Genomic DNA, 21,619 nt, shown 5'->3' with positions numbered 1-21,619 from the left:
AATAACTCAAGTCCATCCTCTGGTCCATCTCTTTTTAGATCTGATACTTTTTAAGGTTACATGAAAATTCCTCACAACCTGTAAAAAAATATTTTTTAAATCTAAAAATCAACTCTATATCCAGGATTTTTCATGGTTAGATAAGGAAAAATATTTATAAATTCCTTTTAGTAGGCTCATGCCTGGGAAGTATTCTATTATATGGTGAAAATGTTTGAAATGGATTGAAAACACTTATGATTCATAGACAATTTTAAATACCCTGTGTCAAATGCCCCAGATTATTTGTAGTGTCTTTTAGGAATAATAATGATAACAATAATAAAATTATGGACATCCCCCTTCCCCCATGCTTTTTCTTCCAACGTCGCTAATGTTCCTGTAATTTCTGCACTATGGAAATACAAATAAATCCACCACTGATTTCCACTGGGGTTTCTCTCTGCTCACTTCCCCCGTCCCAGAGCAAGAGACTAATTTTGACTCTGGCTCCTTTATCTGACCCCGCTGATAAAGTAAACAGTGGAAAAAGTTTTTAAATATAATGAAATCCTGTTCCAATGCAAGAGAGCCCATGTGCTTTAAGAAGAAAAGCAGGCTCTTTAACTCTAAAGTTTGTATTGCAAAGGGACAATTTTACAGTAGTATCATATTGAATAACAGGCAATAAGCCTAATTGAATTACAGTCATTATGGGTTGAAAGAGGAACAGTGAGTAACTTGTTTTACCAAATGCTATGCAATTTACTCTGTGTCTATTTAGACTTGATGTATAGACCCAGGTCAATTACTACGATTCTTTAGTGGCTCACAGGGTCCTCCTTGAGGAAAGGGTATGCTCTGGAAACGGGGCTTATTCCAGTGAAACAGCTACTGAATGGGTCTCTGGTAACATGTGTTACTGCTAAATAATTATCTTCACCAAAAGCCATCCAACTGACGTGTGAAGCAAGGTATATGTTTACTCTGAACATGTCTCTGTATCAGGGGGTTTGCAGAGTAATAGAAGAGCATTTCACTGCATGCTACTTTATCTTGATAGATACACATTAAGTGAAATGGGGAGAATGAATAAGACCCCTGAGTATGCAAGCACCTTTCTTTCCAAAATTAAAAAAAAAATTCATTTATGAAACCTAGCTAAGTAGAATGCTCCAAAAGAGGATGAAGTCAGAGAATTTTCTAGATGGCATATGCAAATGTACCAAAGAAAAACACCTGAAAACTAACAGCTCCACACCATCATTAGACAATAGACAGTTTATACATCTTGTTAAAAAAGAATAATTGGTAATGGAAATATCCAAACAGCTGATCAACATTCAAAAATCTAATTAGATTTTTAAAAAAATTTTGTACAGTAAGTTGGACATATATTTGATTGATTTTTATTTCCTTAGTTTCTTATTTGCATTTTTCTAGATTGCGTTGGCCTCAAACAGTTTTCCTAAACAAGTGCAGTCAGCCTTCCAGGTACAGGACTGCCCCTTTAAAGTTCATCTGTAAGTCTCTCCCAGAGAAGCTATGTGATCAGTGGTAGGTAGCTCTCCAGTGTGGCCCACAGGAGTTTAGAATGTGATGTCCCGAGCTAGAAATGCAAATTCGGTAGTGCTGAGTTTCACTACAATCACTAATTTTGAACCAGCTTTAGCTATGAATTCTTATGATCCCCTGTGCTAGATTCTTTGGAGTCCTTGTCAGCATTTCTGCATCCACTCTGTAGAATCACCCGAACCTTGGCTGAAAAGAGCTGAAGATCAGATGGGGAGCAGCGTCTGGACACTTTGGAAATGGGAGAAGCTGAAGACGGGGCGGGGACTGGATGCACAAGCAGTGGCCCAGGGAAGGGGGCTGCTGCTCAGCCCTGGCAAAGCCATCCTGGAGCCTAAGGAGAAGGGTAAATGTTCACCCCCCATATGCCTTTATCAAAATGCCCTGCGCAAAATGTGAACCAAGTAGAAACAGTGACATAAGCTCTACCGGTAAAAAATCATGACCATGTAGAAAGCCCTGTGCTGCCCTGTCTCTCTCCCATTTGTCACCTTTTACAACCCACTGCTAGAAATGTCGTGGCCTCTGATGGGGTGTCTAGGGCCGACTGGAAATGACTGTTCCTCTCACACAATAATGTAGGAGAAGAAAGCAAACCACAATGTGTCTTCATTTTAAAATCTGTTATTTGTTCACTGGGTATTACTTGCATTCAGTTTTGTTTTTTTAATATACTTTATTTAAACATTGCTAATCTTGATCACTGACTATTTAGGGACATCCTCTTAGATTGTGTGCCTCAGGGGACTTCCTGGCTCACCTGGTCCTAATATTGGCCCTGCTGTCATTTATGTGGGGGTGGGTCCCAAGTCAGAGATAGTCTGCATTAGGAAATGCTCTGAGATTTTCAGCATCAATCTTATTTATTTATTTATTTATTTATTTATTTATTTATTTATTTAAAAAAGATTTTATTTATTTATTCATGAGAGACAGAGAGAGAGAGAGGCAGAGATACAGGCAGAGAGAGAAGCAGGCTCCATGCTGGGAAACCAATGTGAGACTAGATCCTAGGACCCCGGGATCAGAACCTGAGCCAAAGGCAGACACTCAGCCACTGAGCCAGTGAGGTGCCATATCAATCACATTAAAAAAATAATAAGAAGGAAGAAGAAGTAAGGGGAAGGGAAGGAGGTGGAAGAAAAGGAAAGGAAGGCTACACTTTTCAAAGAGTCATATTACTTCAAAACTCACTGGAATCAAGTGGAAGTTTCAGTTAAACAATTCAGAGATGTAACCAAATCCCCCCAAGGTGGTTGGCAGGGCAGGATTTAAGTCAGTGCTTCTGAGATGTCTTTAACATAATTCATGTCTAAAACAAAAATCTGCTCTGAGGAAAGGTAGCACATGTACCGAGAATTAGACATGACCAAAAAGCCTTGGCTATGCCTTTTGACTGTGACCTGGAAATGTCAGTCCCCACAGCATGAGCTGTTTGAAACTCATGGTGAGAAACCAGAACAAGCAGATATTTGCCACATCCAATCGTGCCTGTCCTGATTAAGCCATAGGGACAAAAAAAGAAATAGCATAGTTTTTTTTTTTTAATGTTATATATCCCTTAATCAGCAAAAGGTACTTACTAAGTTCTAACTGCACGATGTGAGATTTTAATTGCCTTAGCAAATCGGTAGCATTCAGTCTCTCCTAGTGAACCCAGACGGGCACCTATTTGACCAAACATAATATTTTAGCGGTTGGTTTAAAAGCAAACCACTAAACACAAGCCTAATGCATGTGCAGTGAAAGAAACAAAAATAATATCTACGACCTCCACGTAGTGACCCCAAGTCTTGGATTTTTTAGAGAGTCCAATTTTCAAATTTTATGTTCCACTCTCTGCTGGCCTCTGGCAGACCAGTTGGACGTACCAATGTTCCCCAAATAATGTCATATTGGCAGGGTTAGCATTACCTATGTGCCTATTTTGAGTCATCCTAGGAAGGACACTGCTTCCCAAAATATTTTTCCACATTCTCCACCTGTAGAATGTCAAAGTGGCAATAATTCCATTTCAGGACTTTAATTTAGGCCTAACTGTGGCAGACAGTCAATGTTTACCAACTCTCCTTTTCTAGAGGCCAAATGCTTCCAGACTAAGATCAGGAATCAACTTCGTCTTGGGGAGAAATGAAGTGCCAAAGAAACCAAGCATGGGAAAAAATAGACGTAAAACAACTCTCATGTCATCAACATCCCCAAAGCTGGAACTGAGCTGAAAAGTCAGGCAGTCTTATAGAGGGCCTGTCCTCTAAAGGTCACTTCTGTATGTGGCCAAGTTGGAAGACAGACAAGAAAGAAGCCCTGAAGGTGGCCTGGATGCAGGAAGGGGACAGACCTGATGGCACTTGCCAGGCCCTCACAATGGAACTTTCCTGTGTCCACCAGCAGGATTTCAGAAGTGCCATGGATCATGGCTGCTCCCTGTCTTCTGGTCTTCCTCCTTCAGAATGGAGGCATCCATTGGGATTCTCTTGTCATCATTTTACTGTGGCCTTTCGTGTGTGAGTGTGCGGGGAAACTGTGTCTGTTTTAGTTCAGACATTTCCAGATCAAAAACAGTCCTATCTAATTTTGATGAAGACACCACCACACATTATCTAGACTTTGAGTCATGTGCAGAGGACTGGCCAGGATTTGGGGTTATCTACTGTGGAGAGATGGGTGTTTTCTGTGTAGGATGGGAGCAAAGGGTACCCAAAGAAGCCAAGATTGTTTTTGCTCAGCCAAAAAGCCACATGCTGCCCACATTTTGTAATGTCTCTTGTAATTGGGTCAATGCACCTGGCCAACGCACCAGAAGAAATGACCAAGGCAAGAGAGAGCCAGTGCAACGCCTCCATCACCCTCTTTGCCTGTCACTGATGTTGGACACTCCATGGTCCAGATCATGCAGCAACCAGGCACATACCTTCCCATAAGTGAGAAAAAACTCTGATATTCTTTAACAAGGACATATTCTTTCATTGTAATAGTAGAGATAAGTCTTGGAAGACAAATGCTTCCATGAGAGGGAATGCAAGTTGTCCTATCAGGAAACAAAGGCAGACTATTTTTTGATAACAACTTTTGTTCTTGGAAGGGCAGTGATATTTTTAAATGAGGAGAAAAAAAGTAGAGGAAACACCAGAGAAGAAAGAAAGAAAAAAAAAAAAAAAGAAAGAAAAGGAAAAAAAAAGGAAGCTAAATGTGTTGATCGGGAATTAGGACACATTTTATGTATTTAACTTGGCTTTGGACTGGTCCAGAATGTGCAAGTGAGGGGGAAACTGTCAAAATTGGACTTTTTATAATTGAAAAGGAGAAGAGCTCTTGGATCTACACAAAAGTCCTAAATCTATATGGGGTTATTTTAAAAGGAGAGTCTCAAATAGCTTTGTACATTGTACACTGTACTGAAGAGTAGGATATTTGTTTGATGAATTCTATCATGCTGTATTAAATACACAGAGGAAGCCTCTAACATTTCACAGAAAAAAACAAAAGAAATAAACACTACTCCAAATTAAAATAATTCAGGTGTAGGTAGGAAAGCAAAAATGCTACCTCACTTAGAGCATAGTGTTTAAGTGTCAGAGGTCTGTAAAAACAAACCTGACAAATGTATAACTTTTGAATCACTTAGGATAGATGCAGTTATTTTAGCATTATGCCTAATGAAAGTTTAGTTGTATAAAATTGAATATAGTGAAGTGTTAAGATATTTCACCAGGATTAAGCTAATCCTTCTCTAACACAAGGAAAAATAGTTGCCAATAAACTCTCTATTTTTAACAGCCACTTGAGAAAGACAAGATGAGACTTATAAAAATCCCTTTCAAGAAGTTTTCCAGTACAATAACAGTTTACACCCAACACATACATAAATACATTTAAAAAAACTTTGCCTCTGCCAAGTTACAAAGTCTGACTTGTCAGAGTTACATCATGTTTTTCAAGCATGTTTGAAATGAAACTTGTCATACATCAGACTTCAGTGAATCTAGAAAGGACTGTCCTTTTTTTAGAAACTTAATGGGCTGCTTTTCCTTTGAGTTTTCCAAAGAATTATTTTAGTATCAGAATTCCACACATGGAACAAGAAGCAATGGGTTTTGTTGCATTTTGGGGAATACACTGTTTTTACTCAATCCCATGTACAACGGGCCTTCCTCAAGCCTTTATAATGTTGGGATGAGAACACAGAGATAAAACCACTATAGAGAATATGCTTTGAATCTGAGCCCTTCAGTATGGATTTTCCATATGTTAGTGTCAAGCTGAATCATGAACTGGCATGGCCAGAGCAGGAGAATCTGATTCTGGATTTGAAGATTTGCTTGTGGGAAAGAAAATTCAGTGAATGATGAGGGTAAAGGAGCAGAGACGAGGCAATCCTGGAAGAGCTGGCCTGATAGCAAGGATTCATTTGAAAATAAAAGATCTATCTAAAAACAGGTTAAAGTTGTATTCTCTGCATGTTGGTTTTGCCAACATATTCTGTGGTTTAGGAAGGTGGGCTCTGGAATCAGAATGGCTGGGATCACAATTCAGCACATTAATTTAGAACAGTATGATGATTTGGGAAATGTCTCCAAACCTCCCTGATCCCGTTTCTTAATTTTTAAAATAATCTCCTAAACATTTGCTTTATAGAACTTATCACTATTTGAATTATGTTCTAGCTGTGAATATTCCACTGTTGCTTACCCTTAATATTATGGTGAAAACTAACAAACGTGAGTCCTTTCTGTGCAGCTCGTCATTGTTTTGTCAGCCTCTTTCCCTGTGTCAGCATTTCTTTGGCACTCAGTAGAAGCTAAATAAATGAATGAGTGAATGGCTGAATGGAATTTTCTGATATATCCATCATTATTACAGTAGGGAAGTATCTGGCATCAGGGTGATCTTATTAGTTATGGCCTTGAACTGACCAAGTGAGCTTTTCAAAATGTAGTCTTTTCTGAAATTAAGTCCTAACTTTTCTTTGCTTAAAAACTTGCTCTGTTTGAATGGACATTGCTAAGATTTGCTTTTGTGATTCCTTTCCTTTGGTTCAGGAGCCCAGGAGTACTTTCCTGTCTACACATTCTTCCTATAGGTGAATTAATGGATGCACTCCATTTCTTATCTAATCTTGATGGCTTGGAATTCATTTTATCTGTTAAAATGCTTTGAGTATTTTAATTGGATCCAATAACTTTTTAGGTGAGAGAGAGAGTGTGCATGTGCATGGGGGGAGGGACAAAGAGAGTAGGAGAGAGAATCCCAAGTGGGCTCCATTCTCAGAGTGGAGCCCTACACAGGGCTCGATCTCATCACTCTGAGATCATGATCTGAGCAGAAATCAAGAGTCAGATGCCTAACCGACTGAGCCACCCAGGCACCCCTGATTCATTAACTTTTAATTTTAAAGTTTCTCCAATGCCAGTTCCCATTACTTAAGAGGTAGAAATAAGTATTTCCATGTATCCCTGTATGCAAACAGTACTAGTGTGTCTATATTTGATCACAGATTTATTTGTAGCAATAAATATAATTCTTGAGTCTAATTGCTTAAATAATGTACATTGTTGTCTTAGAACCTTATGAATGATGAGGAGGAATTAAAGGTAGGTTTGTTTCACAAAAAAGAGATACAATTTTACTTCCTGGGTCATATTTCTGATAACATACATGGCAATTTTCTAGGTATTATGATCCTGTACTAGATAATACAGTAACTAACAAGGTTGAATTGAGCCTGGTTGAAGTCTCTTAAACTAACAACAAAGGATGGCCTGACCAATACATTTAATTGTTCCTTCCTCTGTCATCTGCTATCCAACATCTATCTTCCAATTCTTTGGTTTTTTTTGGGGGGGGATGGAAGGGGCAGGGGAGTGACACAGTGGAGACAGAGGCACATTGGGGGAGGGAGAGGCTGGGACTTTCCTGGGGTGTGGTGAGGCTGATCCTGAAGGACACATGCACATAGGTCGGCTCACGCATAACGATAGACACATGCATTCCCTAGTAGAAGGTAGGTCTTTGGAGCTCTGGGCTACTTGGCTTCCTGCTGGGCTCCTGCTGCTAGACCACCGGCAAACCACTGGACCTCCCCTGTGCATGCTCCATGGGACTACTGCAAAAGCCAGAACCAGCTGCCATTTGCACTGCTACCATTGTCCCTGAGGGGGGTGCCCCATTCCTGGAAGTATTGCAATGCCAGGATCATGCAACGGGTGGCTGGAGCAGGCTCCTCTTCCAACTTCTTGCTCCAAAAATCCACTTAATATATTATCCTTGGATGTATCAGATCTTAAACTCATAAGAACTTGATCTTAGCCAAAAGGCCAGGAAGTGATTATCTTCCAATTCTTAATCCCAAACTCATATGTGTCAATCTTAGATTACCAACTCTGAAGTATGCAAGTATAAGCATGTTTCATTATCTCAAGACCTCCTTCGACTGATAGATATTTCTGAATCGTCAACTTCTTCACCTTCACTGGTAAGCATATCGGGCAAATGAGATGATTGGAACTCCCCAAATTCTGGTTTATCTTTGCAAGATATTTGTAACAGATGTGGCTTAAGACTCTTTCACAATGCCTACATTAGCCAAAGCAATTGCCACTCGAAGTTGTTAGGGATTGCGTTTTTAAAACAAATCATCTGAAATTGCAAAATGACTCTCTAGTGTTGAAGATCTATGAACTTTGTATGGAGATTCTCTGCAGTAGACAATGATTTTTCAGTTTCAGTTAAAAAAAAAAGATATTGAAGAAGACTTCTCTTTGGTAGTCTCAGTGTTTCTTGAAAAACTATACTAATAAGTGCGATTTTGTCTTTATGACCCTCAAGCCTGGACTTCTGCATTTGTTTATAGTCAAGTAACCTCCAATTGGATTAACCTTGTTGTGGATAACTATGTACCCTGGATAAAACATAAGAAAAAAAAAAAAAAAAACAACTATGTGAGGGCATTGGAAGGAAAGCCGAAGCAGAGGGATCCAGGAGGCAATTTGATGCTGGGAGAAGGGAACTGTGTGGTGTGAGTTTCCTTTTCTTATAGCTTTGAGACTACTGGCGGTCCCCAGTCTGCATCGTGTTCAGCAGTTACAACTCAGTGGAAACCCCCAGATGTCTTGGTGTGAGGAATGAGTTGAGAGTTTGCAGCAACCAGAGGTGCTGGAAAATGAGAAGGTAAAGCAGAGAGTCAGATTTTTCGGGTACAACCTTATAGTTTGTTATTGTGACTAATGGATGACTCTGGTACAACAGGTCACAGTGAATATCTATTGGGAAAATGTGCTACACCAAAATAGCACGGAAGATTATAAATCAGTATAATTCAATATCCACACTGATGACTGTCCAATAGCTAGAATATATGGTACTTCATGTGCTGAGAGAAATGCAATCTTCCCTTCTCAAAATACAAAAGATGCATATATATTTAAGATTTTAGAAACAGACTTCTGATTCTGTACCTATAACTAATCTTTTTTCATATGGTAAAGCAGTGTGGAAACACCCATTTTTAAGGGTAAGGTCTTGCCTTACCCTTTCATTCATTGCCTTACCCAATTCATTGACTAGTAAACCAGTGTTGCACTTGACTTTACAAAGGAGATTTTTTTTTAAAGATTTTATTTATTTATTCATCACACACACACACACACACACACACACACACACACACACACAGAGGCAGAGACACGAGGCAGAGGGAGAAGCAGGCTCCGTGCAGGGAACCAGACGTGGGACTTGATCCTGGGTCTCCAGGATCACACCCCGGGCTGAAGGCGGCGCTAAACCTCTGAGCCACCAGGGCTGCCCTACAAAGGAGATTTTTAAAAAATAATTCATCACTTTTTCCTTTGCATTTCTAACATCAACACACTGACGATCCTGGCTGAGCCACTCTGTTTAAATTTCTATCATGATTTCCCTCGTGGATCTTGAATTTTTCATCTACTGACTGACTTGTCCAAAGAATTCATCAGACAGCACCTGTCTCTCTAATTGACCTGCTACTCTGCTTCCTAACTTGATTTAATTACAGTTCTTTCAGAGCTTCTCTTGTTTCTCACATCAATTTAGAATTTATGCCTTTCGTTAATATACAAGTCACCTTCCTGCATGATGTGGCATCCACACGGAGGGGAGTGCAGGTTGAGGGCTAATAGATACTTAACAATTGTTGAATGAATGAATGAATGAACAGATGCATAATTAAATTTCTTATGAAAAAAGCAGGCCATGTTAAAGAGGCTGGAAAGGAAGTTATTTCACTGGTCAGAATTTTCCCTGCTACATTCAGGCAACAGACTTAATCTATCAGAAGAGCTCTGGAGGATTCCTTGCCTCCTTTTCTTTGGAATATCATATTTTTGGTCTTCAGGGAAACAACAGAACTGCACCTACCTCCTCCCACCTTGCTGAAGAGGAGACAACAGGCTGAAGACACACAGACTGGTTCAAATTTTGGTTCTGCCGCTTGTTATCCATGGAACCTTCTGCCGGTGACTGACCTCTGCTGAATCTGTCTCCTGGGTCTTTAAAGAGAATGGGTGGCCCTGGGGATGAAATGAAACAAAAAGACATTTCTAGTCAAATAATACCTGGGGCACAGTAATAATTATAGCAGTCTTGTTGAGTTTTCCTATGGGTTAGGCAATTTATACACATTTTTAAAAAGATTTTATTTATTTATTCATAATAGACTCACACACACACAGAGGCAGAGACACAGGCAGAGGTAGAAGCAGGCTCCATGCAGGGAGCCCCATATGGGACTCGATCCCGGACTCCAGGATCACACCCTGAACCAAAGACAGGTGCTAAATTGCTGAGCCACCCAGGGATACCCAGCAATTCATACACATTATGTCAGATAATGCTCACAGTTGGTAGGGACTATCTTTAGGTTCATTTAACAGAGAAAAACAAAGATTTAAAATGTGGTCATTTGCCAGCCAGATTTCTGTAATTGGCCTGCAAAGTCTGCGTCTGTCACCACTTTCCCATGCCACCTCCTTGAGAAGAAGTCAGGAGTTGAAAGTAGTTATCACCATCATCATCATAGTGTGTAGGTATCTTATTTATGAAACAGTGGAGCATCACATATTCTTGTTTTAAAACATGACTAAGATACAAATGCAATGAAACGCCGGGACACCTGCACCCCGATGTTTCTAGCAGCAATGGCCACGATAGCCAAACTGTGGAAGGAGCCTCAGTGTCCAACAAAAGATGAATGGATAAAGAAGATGTAGTTTATGTATACAATGGAATATTACTCAGCCATTAGAAAGGATGAATACCTACCATTTGCTTCAACGTGGATGGAACTGGAGGGTATTATGCTGAGTGAAGTAAGTCAGTCGGAGAAGGACAAACATTATATGTTCTCATTCATTTGGGGAATATAAATAATAGTGAAAGGGAATATAAGGGAAGGGAGAAGAAATGTGTGGGAAATATCAGAAAGGGAGACAGAACGTAAAGACTGCTAACTCTGGGGTGGTAGAAGGGGAGGAGGGCGGGGGGTGGGAGTGAATGGGTGATGGGCACTAGGGGTTATTCTGTATGTTAGTAAATTGAACACCAATAAAAAATAAATTAAAAAAAAAGAGAAAAAAAATAAAAAAAATAAAACATGACTATAATCAACTACATGGCACTTGGGAGACGGGATCGGGAAGTGTTTGAGGTTACCATTAACCCAAAGTTTGTCAAGATCTCTCTGTGATGACATGGCCTTTATGAAGTCAGCAAAAAGCTGCGTGTTCACAATACATGAACCAGAGAATTTTCCCCCCCAAAGTACTGTTTTTTAACCTGCCTGCTAACTCCATAATTTAAGAATTTATGCCTGTATATGTCATAAAGATGTTTAGAATATGCTTAAATCAATAAAGATAAATGTTCCTGGGGGTAACCATATTCAGAACATGACTTGTTTTTAAGATCTCAGCAAAAACAGCTCCCTCCCTCCCCCACAAAAAGACAAAAAACAAAAAACAAAAAAAAAAAAAACACCCTACCTAAACCCAGTGTTATCTATAGGACACTGTCAACATGGAAACGTTAGGGGTTGGGTCAGTCATGGTAATGTTTGAGATTCTGGCTGCAGGATGTCTACTTTTATCTGATAGACTGGATACCCCAATAAAGGGCTGCCCTTCCACTTCACCTCTGCTTGGCAAATGCATATAAAAAGGGATATCCTGAAAAGTGACATTTTTTAGAGACGTTACTGTTCATTGGCTTTAAGGATTGCTTGATAGAAGACAAGCTCTTGCCCTTTAACTCCACCGCCATGCTCCGAGGCTGGATCCATCAATTTTCTCTTTCCATAAAGATGTCTTAGCTGTCTCTTGAACTAATTTATGTTTCTGTTCTTATTTGGCAATTTACTTTCCTGGTTTAACATCCCAAACAAACAAAAACAGCATTTCTGGAATTTCTTCACTGTCCTTAATTTATACCATCTCTTAAAGTTCGCATCACAGATTCTATATGATTCTACTTCTTTATCAAATGATCCAGAGCCTTCCTAATTTGCAACGTGCTGTGGTGGGAGCATTTCTTGTCACCATTAGAAGCTCAGTGAGATTGTGTGTTAGTGGTTTTCACGTGTTAGATATGGAAATTGAAAATATTGAGATTAGGAAGAGAGTCTTCTATAGCTTTAGATTTCTAAAAATAAATAGTATGAACTAAAAACCATTAAGGGGTCAAGATTATGGTATTGCTTTCAAATACAGAAAGAAGTTTTACACTGGTATCGAAGTGGTGGGTTTCTATTTTAATCATATTTATGAGCACCTTCTCTTGACCCCTATTTATTAAATTTATAGTATAATTTGTACTTCTATGTAGGCTCAGTGAGGGCAGGGAGGTCAAATATATCATTAAAAATTCTGAATTTTAATCTTGCAATTTACATCTGACACAGTTGAATATATGAAGACATGAAGCAGCGTTTTTATAATTCTAATTTTTTTTTACCTCTGCAGCATGATTTCATTGTAGTATAGATAAGCCTTAAATGGTTGTTAAGAAGATGGTGAGTATTGTTTAGCTGTTGCAAACAGCAAAACAAATATACCCTGAGCTTTCTCTCTAAAGTATTTGATTTTATTTGGGTACAGAAGAATTACTTCGGATGTTGTTAGATTTAAAATGTTTACCAACATATCTTAAGGCTAAAGCTTGTGATGTACGTGGTTGTCCTTGTCGGTAAAAGGGTGTTTCTTTAAAAAAATTTTTTTAAAGATTTTATTTGTTTATTTGAGAGAGAGAGAGAGAGCATACAGAGAGGAGACAGAGAAGTAGGCTCCCCGCTGAGCAGAGAGACTGAAATGGGGCTCCATCCCAGGACCCTGAGATCATGACTTGAGCTGAAGGCAGACATTTCACCAACTAAGCCACTCTGGTGCCCCAGAAGGTGTTTCTTTATTTTTTTCCCTCAGTTTAACTGAAATTGTGAGGAAATCCAGACTACCAATGCCAAAAGGCACACAAAGCAATATAATGGGTCAGGTTTTCTAAAACAGTGGCTACCTGGTTCGGAATAACTAGGGCTTGGAAATCTGTATCCTTATCTTCCATTTATTTGGATCCATCATTTTCCCTATTTGACTTACTGAATAATTTCAGAGTTGTACATCTTTGGCTGCAAGTTTACTGGTCCAGTGATGGACCTCTGATGTTAGCTAGGCCAATTAGAATCCTTCTTTTGGTTTTCCCAACTGGTACCAATGAAAAGAATCCATTCTTTGCTAGTAGTAGTAGCTAAATGGGGTACGGTTCACAGGTGGTTAGTGGCTGCGGTAGACAGACTTTATGGTGGCCCCACAACCCTGGTTCTGGTTTTCATGTGCTCATATAATCCACTGCCTTTGAGTGTGAGCAGGATCTATGAATTGCTGCTAACCATTGAGTATGATGAGGATGATGGATGCCACTCTTGAGATTATATTAATAATCTAAGAGCCCATCTGGGGCTGCCTAGAACGCTAGGAATTGGCTACTCATAATGGTATTGGTTTAGATAGATACATTAGAATCTTTCCCTAGTTTAAACTGACATTTTGGAGTCAAGAATAGGCTAAATTTAAAAGTAAACATATAAATAGCATCAGCTAGACCCTTTTGACTTAATTTAATCTTGTTTCATTTCATGAATTTTGGTCATTCAAGTGTAAAGACTTATGGCAAGCCCCTAGCCCCCTTTCTTTTTTTTTTTCAGATCGCTTTTCTAAAATTTCAGTCTGAATACAATTCATTTCAATTATCAAAATTACTATGTCCTTGCTATTCAGTAAATAGCACTAATTATTTGGTTAAAAAATTCCTAAATGCCTTTCCTAGGCTCCTCATACACCATAGATAACAGAAATATTGTGAAACACAAAGTCATCATATCAGCATAAACTATGAGAATGTCATTTGATTCTACAAAATTACTCAATAATATTATAGGCTTGTAGTTAATTTTATGGTTGTTACTCCTTTTATTCCTGCACATAACAGCATTGCTCAGCTGGCCCTTTCTTTTTCCTCTTTGGTCCAAAAGTGCTAGGAGTTGTCTATTCATGGTGATTCCGGCACAGTTGTCCTAACATCAAAGTTATTCTAGAAAGACAAATATGATGGAAACCAAAGAAACGGATCAACAAAAATCTCATCCTAAATCGCACTGCATGGAGCCCATCAATGTAATGACATAAAACTGGAGAGGGTGGGGTTATGGAGACTTCCCAAGTACGTTCTGCATTTGGTTACACTTTCTGTGTTGAAGTTTGGTTTTAAGGATGATAGAGGGATGCCTGGGTGACTCAGCAGTTGGTCTGCCTTCGGCTTGGGGCATCATCCCAGGGTCTGGGGTTCAAGTGCTGCATCAGGCTCCTTGCGGGGAGCCTGCTTCTCCCTCTTCCTATGCCTCTCATGAATGAATAAATAAAATCTTTAAAAAAAAAAGGCAATGAGAAAGACATAAATTGTTGAAGATCATCATCATGTATTGATTTATGTATTCATTTGAAGATTGTTTACTTAACTATTCAATACAGACAGATGAAGCACATGCTTAATAAATACTATTTGATGATAAACAAATGGGAGTCTGGAAATTTGTAGAAGAATTAAAACTCATGATATACATAGATGTTTTTATATGGATCCTTTCCCTTTCTTCAGTTGATAAATACTTTCCCTCTATGTGGTATCAGGCAAGTCCTTATGCAACAGGTCTATCAGATCATTGTGGACTATTTTTATTCCATTTAATAGATGTAGAGCTAAATATAACATCACAGAAAGGGTTACTCAGGAGATCTCCAGTTGTGTTCCCTGGGTACCACACATCCCCTATCTCAGTGGATGCTCTCACAACAAAGAAGAAACTTGGCAAATGCCCTTTGTGGAATTTAATAATAAACATTAGTGAACTGTAAAAGGCTATAATATATAAAACTAGGCAAAGAAAGGGATAGAGAATGGAGAGAAGGTCAAAGGAGAGGAAACTGCTTGCCGATTAAATGATTAAACTTAATCATTCCAGGGTAGACTTTTCCCCAGCAAACTTGCCCTCCTCACCCCATCTCCAAAGTTTTTCTCTGGACAGCAAGATGAGAAGCCAGGCCTGGGGTCATCCATTAACAAAAGACATGTCTACAGGGCTCAGGCTCTGTGCCAGTCACGGTGGTAGGTACCAGACATTTGACATGGAGCTGGAACAATGGCTCCCCACCGGCTCTCAGTGAGAAGAGATTAGCAGAGAAATAAACAAGCAATTGCAATGAAATAGGATACAGATGACAATCAGAGAAAAGTAAAGGATGTTAACAGAGGTCATCAGAGGGGAGTAACATCAGATGACTGGGGAGGGGGCATGGAAGGCTTCTTGGAGGAGGAAGTAAAAAAAAAAAAAAATGATTTCATTGCGGGACAGAAGGCCTGGAGGGAGATTGTTTCAGTGCCCTTGGAGCTGACCCTGCCAGAATTGTTGGCTAAACCCAGGAGAGACTAGCTCCAGCCACATTTTGAAAGACCTTGAAGAATTTTTTTTTCCCTTTTAATGAATCAAGTATTGTGATTTTTAATGGTTCCCTTTTATCCCAACATTTTATGAAACTTTTATTTAGTCTCTTTTTGCTTAGGCGAACGGATAGGTTCCAGTGTTTACCAAATATCAGAGCCAGAGATGCCCAAATTTTTATCTGACTTTTGTCAGACTTGAGAGTACTATATGATTGTTCACTTAGCAGCAGTCTCTAAAGAAGAAAATATTGCAACACATGCTTGAGGTTTTTTTCAATTAAACTTTAAATGAATGCAGAAATCTGGGTGCTTACTCCCTTTAAATGGTTTAAATTTTAACAATACATTTTGCATTGTGCAATAAAGAACCAGCTATAAATGCAATGAATATTTGTTTATGATGTCTTGGTGGTAATTGGGTTTAGCAAGGCATGCAGAGAGCAGTTTTCTTCAAATGACTTATTGGAAATGTAAAAGGAGGACAAGTTTCCTTTCTACAGGCAAGCTTCCTTTCTTCAATCCCAGCCATGGTATTATGAATAAATTGCAGCTCAGATTTAATACCGAGCATAAAAGACCCTTGTCCCAGATGCATGGACATAACTTATAATTACTATACTATGTAAAGTATGCTATTACTATTTGACTTACATTTGCTATAATTACTGGGTATTATTCTTCAAGTAGCTAGGAATAAATGATCATTAACAGATGATGTCCTGTGTAATTCTGATATATGATAACCAGCACAAATTTATTCTTCCCTCTGGAGGTAAAAGGCTTAGCTTATAATAACAATTTAAGAATGGGTGGGGGGATGTTTAGAATCTGCTTCCTGAGGGTTCCCTGAACATGTTTTGCTGCTTCTATAAAATTCTGCTAGTTTATTTATTTTCCTTTAACGTGTTTTTTTTTTTTATTTTTTTTTAACAAGTGTGTGTTTTTCTAGTTAAGAATCATGATCCATCAGAACTACTTTGCCCCAGCTGTGGTTCAACTGTTTTTTTATTGCTGTAGGACGACATTCACAGGATGACACACAATTGTCTTTAAGGTTAGAGATTTCATCCATGACAACTAGGATGCTTTTTTTTCCAGTGACTGAGTTTTCACCTTCAAATCCCAGAGGTCACACAAAGGTAATGTTTTCCTTAAAACATACCTACTAAAGTGACCTAAGCCTTAACATAAACAAAATCTTTTAAAATGCAGACATCCGAAAAATCCAGGATTTCAATCCTGGCTCCCCTGTTTGAATATGAAAAGGAGAACAAGACATAATGAATTTCCTTTTGAAGCAAGACTTCTAACCCTCCTTTTCATGAAGTAACCTAATGTAATCATGCCCACCCCCATACATATCCTTAGCTTAGATTTCCTTCTTTTAATGGAAAAAAAAATCACTTGTCAACTCTAAGTACTAACTCTTATCAATTATCATCTCTTTCCATAGATGTGATGTGTTTCAACTGTGTTGACTATTAGGTCACTAAAAAGGGGAAAAAAGAAAATTCCAATCTTTCATGGCCTAAACTTTCCCCAACAATATTCTCATGGTGGCAATGCAAACATGCCTTCCACTTCTCTGACAATTTTGACTCAGCTATAAAAGTTGGTGAATGCATGTTGTCTTAAGATATGATTAAAACAGATAAGGAAGGAGGACTGAAACTAATGTTTGTTAAACGCCTACTATGTGTTGAGTGCCTTTAAAGAAATATCTTCACTATCAGTCACTTTGTTTTTAAGAGGAGGATTTAGAAAGCCTGCACCCTTAGTTTCATTTCTTAGGTGACTTGTAGTTGCCTGAACTTTGCAAAGTTCTTGCAATCCTCCTTGTAAATTCTCTGAAGGGCTGTTTGTCTCTCAAACTGGAACTGCCCAGACATGATGGACATGGAACCATAAAATCTGGATGGCCTGATTCATTGCAGGCTATCTTAGAGGTGGAACTTGTGCTTCCAGTTTCTGGATCTGAGACCAACTGAACGAGAAATGGCATTCACTGAATCTCGCCATTTAAAATAATTCTGCTATATTTCTATTGTACAGGCTTTAATTCCACAAACAGGAACCATAACTCTGAAGACACTTGAGAGGGATCTCCCATGTAAGGAAAGATCACTATTACTGATTTTGATGCCACTTGAAAGAAGGGCAACAAATTTTGTGTGGGGAGCGGGGAGAAATTGCCTTAATTCTTGCTCTCTCCTCTCCTCCTCCCCCCCTTTTTAAATTGAAGTGTAATTAACATACAGGGTTATGTTAGTTTCAGGTGTGCTGTGTAAAGATTCCACAATTCTATACATTCCTCATTGCTCATCCCTGTTCTTTCACTTCAAAAAATTTCTTTTGGTCACAAAAAAGTCCATATTTTTAGAAAGCATAGACGTGTAAATAAGAAAATAAAAATTAAATGCAATGTTGCCACCAGGAAATAACTACACTCATTTAGCTGTAGCTGTAAATATGTATTAAAAATTGGAGTACTATCCTATGTATTTTAAAGATTGGGATCATAATGTAAGCAGTACCAACCGAAAAACCTACTTTGCCTGAATCTTAGGTTTTTTTTTTTTTTTATCCCCATTGTAATTAGAAAAGCCTAAAATTTGACCTGGCAAGCTACTTAGTCCCAGAGGGAAAGATTTCTTTGTTTGTTTGTTATGCATTACTGAAAACATCTCCTGGTACTCTTAAATGTACTTGAAAACATGATTTTTCATGGCTGCTTAGTGTTTAGTCCTATGGACATAACACAGTTTATTTAAACATCCCCCTGTTGTTGGGCATTTAGTTTGGAACCAGTTTTTTGTTATTGTAAGTGATGCTTCAATAAATACTCTTGGAAACCCCAAGAGTAGCTTCCTGGTGTGGTTTACTGCCATGGCATAGGGTCTAGCGTACTGGCCAGCACTCAGAAGTGCCCAATAAGCATGTTTTGAATGAATTATTCATTTTTTTTCCTGAATCTCTTTTGATTTCTTTGGTACAGATTTCTAGAAATGCAATTACAGGGCCAACGTTAATAAACTTTGATGAGGCTCCAAATAGGGACCTGCAATTCACAGCTGCAGTAGCACCCAGGGGCAATGTGACTTATCGTTATGAAAGCTGATGAGTAAATGGAATTATACACACTGTATAATAGAAACATGACCTCAAGATCCTCCGTACAAGACTGGAAACACTTCTGACCTTCCCATTCTACCTGCCGGATCTAAACCAATTCAATTTCTTCTCCCTTTTATAAAATATACTCCAATGGTTTTTAAAAATGTGTCCCCTCGAATTCCTGCAAATTCTTAGTGACGATAACTCTATACTTCCCTTCCAATATATTATTTAGGTGTGTGTGTGTATGTGTGTGTCTGGCAGGTATTTTTGGCCAGCATTTCAGATGGCATGGTCTGATTTTTTTTTGACCAGACTTCAGAGTCCCTAAAGACAGGAGTTGCAGGGACGGAGAACACACATGATAAGGCTCCAACATCTGATGGCTCTGTGACTCTGTGCAAGTAACTTCCCCCTCAGTTGCCTCATCTGTCAATGCAATTAATGATACCACCCTCTCATGAATATTATAAATATTAAATGAGAAAATGTACGTAAAGAGCTTAATAATGACCAGCATGTATTAAGTGCTCAATAAATTTTGGTTCTGTTACCATCTTGATCTTGTCTGGAAGTGTAGAGACATTATTTTGGAGAGAATTTCTCCACTTAGTGAGCTGGACATGTGACCTCTGGGATCAGCATTTGCTGTCCTGTCAGGATCAAATAAACACACGGGAAGAGAATGATATAACATGTCCCAGTACTTACGTTCTTACCTCTAGGATGTGTGCTACCATTGACACCCTACTCTGGGATTCTTTCAGTGCTTCAGCAGTAATCTGTAGTCAGAAAAGTGAAAACAAACAACAGGATAGTGTTTTAAGTTCTCAAGCACCTCTGGAAGTATACCTCAAATCAAAGCTCTTGTTGGACACAAAGCTGGATGTAGATTCGAGACCACTCTTTCACTGGGGGAAAACATCCTGTTGGCAATTCACCTGGCTTTCTTTTTTAAACCATTCATAATAGCATATTTGCTCACTTTGTATTCTGGTGATATTTATTGCTTAAACCTGTTTGCCAAGACTTGGGAAAGATTTATTATACACGAAAATCTTGTTCTCTGCTCTTTGCATTTGCTGTCAAAGTACACCACCACTCAAGAACCAGGTCCCCTTTAAAAGTTCACTTAGCTTGTGGATCCTTGTCAGACTTTTATTCCAAACACCAGTTACAGAAACCCAAAATGTGACCTGGAAAGCCAGATAGCCTTATAGGGAAGGAGCTACAGTTCTCTTGGCCCCATTGATTTGTCAGTGATATTTGGGAATTGGAAGCGTTTTTTTTTTTGTTTGTTTGTTTGTTTTGTTTTGTTTTGTTTTTGACAAAATAAACCAAGCAGTGGTTTGGTAGTCTTCAAAAGTTGTATTTCACCACAAAAAAAGTAATTTCAGAAAAGGCTACCAGAAGCTTTGGTATCAAAAATGCTAGAAAACAAGGGTAGGAAAAGTTGGAAAGCATCTAAAGGTAAGTTTTTAAAATTCAGGATCCATATGATAAGAAATAATAAATAAAATTCAGGATCCATATGATAATAAAGGTTTAGAGGTCAAATCCTGGATTTTACATTTTTATATTTTGCTTTATAGCGAGAACAAAAACTAGACCTGGATAAAGCTTCCAGAGGTCTGATTCCTCCTATTACTATCAAGTAATCACTTTTCCAGTGAAAAATTTGTAAATGAACAGAAGGGGTATGCATGTGTCCAAAGTTCATGTCATAGAGTAACTGCTAAAACCTTTAAGACACACAGATTGAGAGATTTAGGGGGTCGCTTACCACCTGCTAGAGGAAAATCCCAGTGTGTCTCCAAGATGCAACATTAGGAGTGTATCAACCCTCTAGTAATACCCATACTTTCTCTCTTCCACTTCCTTTTTTCCTTCTTTTATGAAAAGAAGCATCACAAAAGCAAACACCAGTTTGCTGAGAACAGAGTGGTCACTGTGTTGGGGACATTTACCTAAGGAAAGGGAAAACAGAATAACAGGACAAATTTAAGCTTGCTGGGTTTTTGTTTTGTTGTTGTTGTTTTAAATAGATAATCTGGTTGTTGTTGACAAAAATTTTCCTGAAGAAGAAATCCTTATAGAGAAATAAAACATCAGGGGCATCTGGGTGGCTCAGTGATTGAGCATCTATCTGCCTTTGGCTCAGGTCGTGATCCCGGGGTCCTGGGATGGAGTCCCTTATCAGGCTCCCCATAGGGAACCTGCTTCTCCCTCTGCCTGTGTCTCTGTCTCTCTCATGAATAAATAAATAAAATCTTAAAAAAGTAAAATAAATAAAAATAAAACATCAAAGTGACATGGCAGGTAAGCCAGTCTTGACATTGTTGCTACGCTGTAAGGAAGGAGAGGAAACTGCTCTGGGAGGTAGAACCCAGACAAGGGGAGAAGACAAGATGACACGCATGCCGAGTCTCTCTGAGACCTTTCCATGTCCGTGGATCTGGTTATCAAGGGCTCTTCCTAAACAGCACTGGTAACAGGCACCCACCCCAATCCTTCATTTCAGAAGTGTGCAGCTAACACTACATAGAACATACCATGTGGGCTTACTGAGCCTTGTGTGCAGAGACACAGCCTCTGTCTTTTGGTTTATGGCCAGGCTTAAAATTCTGGATGTTAGAAGGTTAAAAGAAGCAGTGACAATTACTGCAGAGGTAGTGTTTGCCACCACTTGGTGACGGTACAGCGAGAAGAACACTACAGCCCCTTTGGTGCTATCTAGAAGAGCTTCAGTGTAGTGATGCCACTCTTCACCTGGTCTGAAGATGACAGCATTCAGGCCCAAAGGGACAAAATACTGGTACTAAAAAACCAACTCAGAATCAGTCTGAACTCTCTCAAAACCTGTCTTGGATGTTTGATGGGTTGAGGGTTGAACCTCTTCTCTCCGCTCAGCTGCACAACTGTAGGCTTAATGCTCCAA

The 21,619-nt window shown here is 38.9% G+C and overlaps 1 long non-coding RNA gene and 1 pseudogene across 1 annotated transcript; both read right to left on the bottom strand.

The window, feature by feature from the left end:
- Positions 1 to 7,052: 7,052 nt before the first annotated feature.
- LOC118354057 (uncharacterized) lies at positions 7,053 to 11,123 on the bottom strand. Its single transcript, XR_004813982.2, has 3 exons — positions 10,846 to 11,123; positions 9,943 to 10,094; positions 7,053 to 8,703 (listed from the first exon to the last, which is right to left on the bottom strand). It is a non-coding gene; the product is annotated as an uncharacterized LOC118354057 (long non-coding RNA).
- LOC112659129 (U2 spliceosomal RNA) lies at positions 7,705 to 7,877 on the bottom strand (annotated as a pseudogene).
- Positions 11,124 to 21,619: the final 10,496 nt, after the last annotated feature.

This window comes from Canis lupus, chromosome 2 (genome assembly GCF_003254725.2).
Source record: "Canis lupus dingo isolate Sandy chromosome 2, ASM325472v2, whole genome shotgun sequence".
In the NCBI taxonomy this organism is placed as follows: domain Eukaryota; kingdom Metazoa; phylum Chordata; class Mammalia; order Carnivora; family Canidae; genus Canis; species Canis lupus.
The sequence above is the reverse complement of the archived record's forward strand: the minus strand, read 5'-3'. Positions and strand labels throughout refer to the sequence as shown.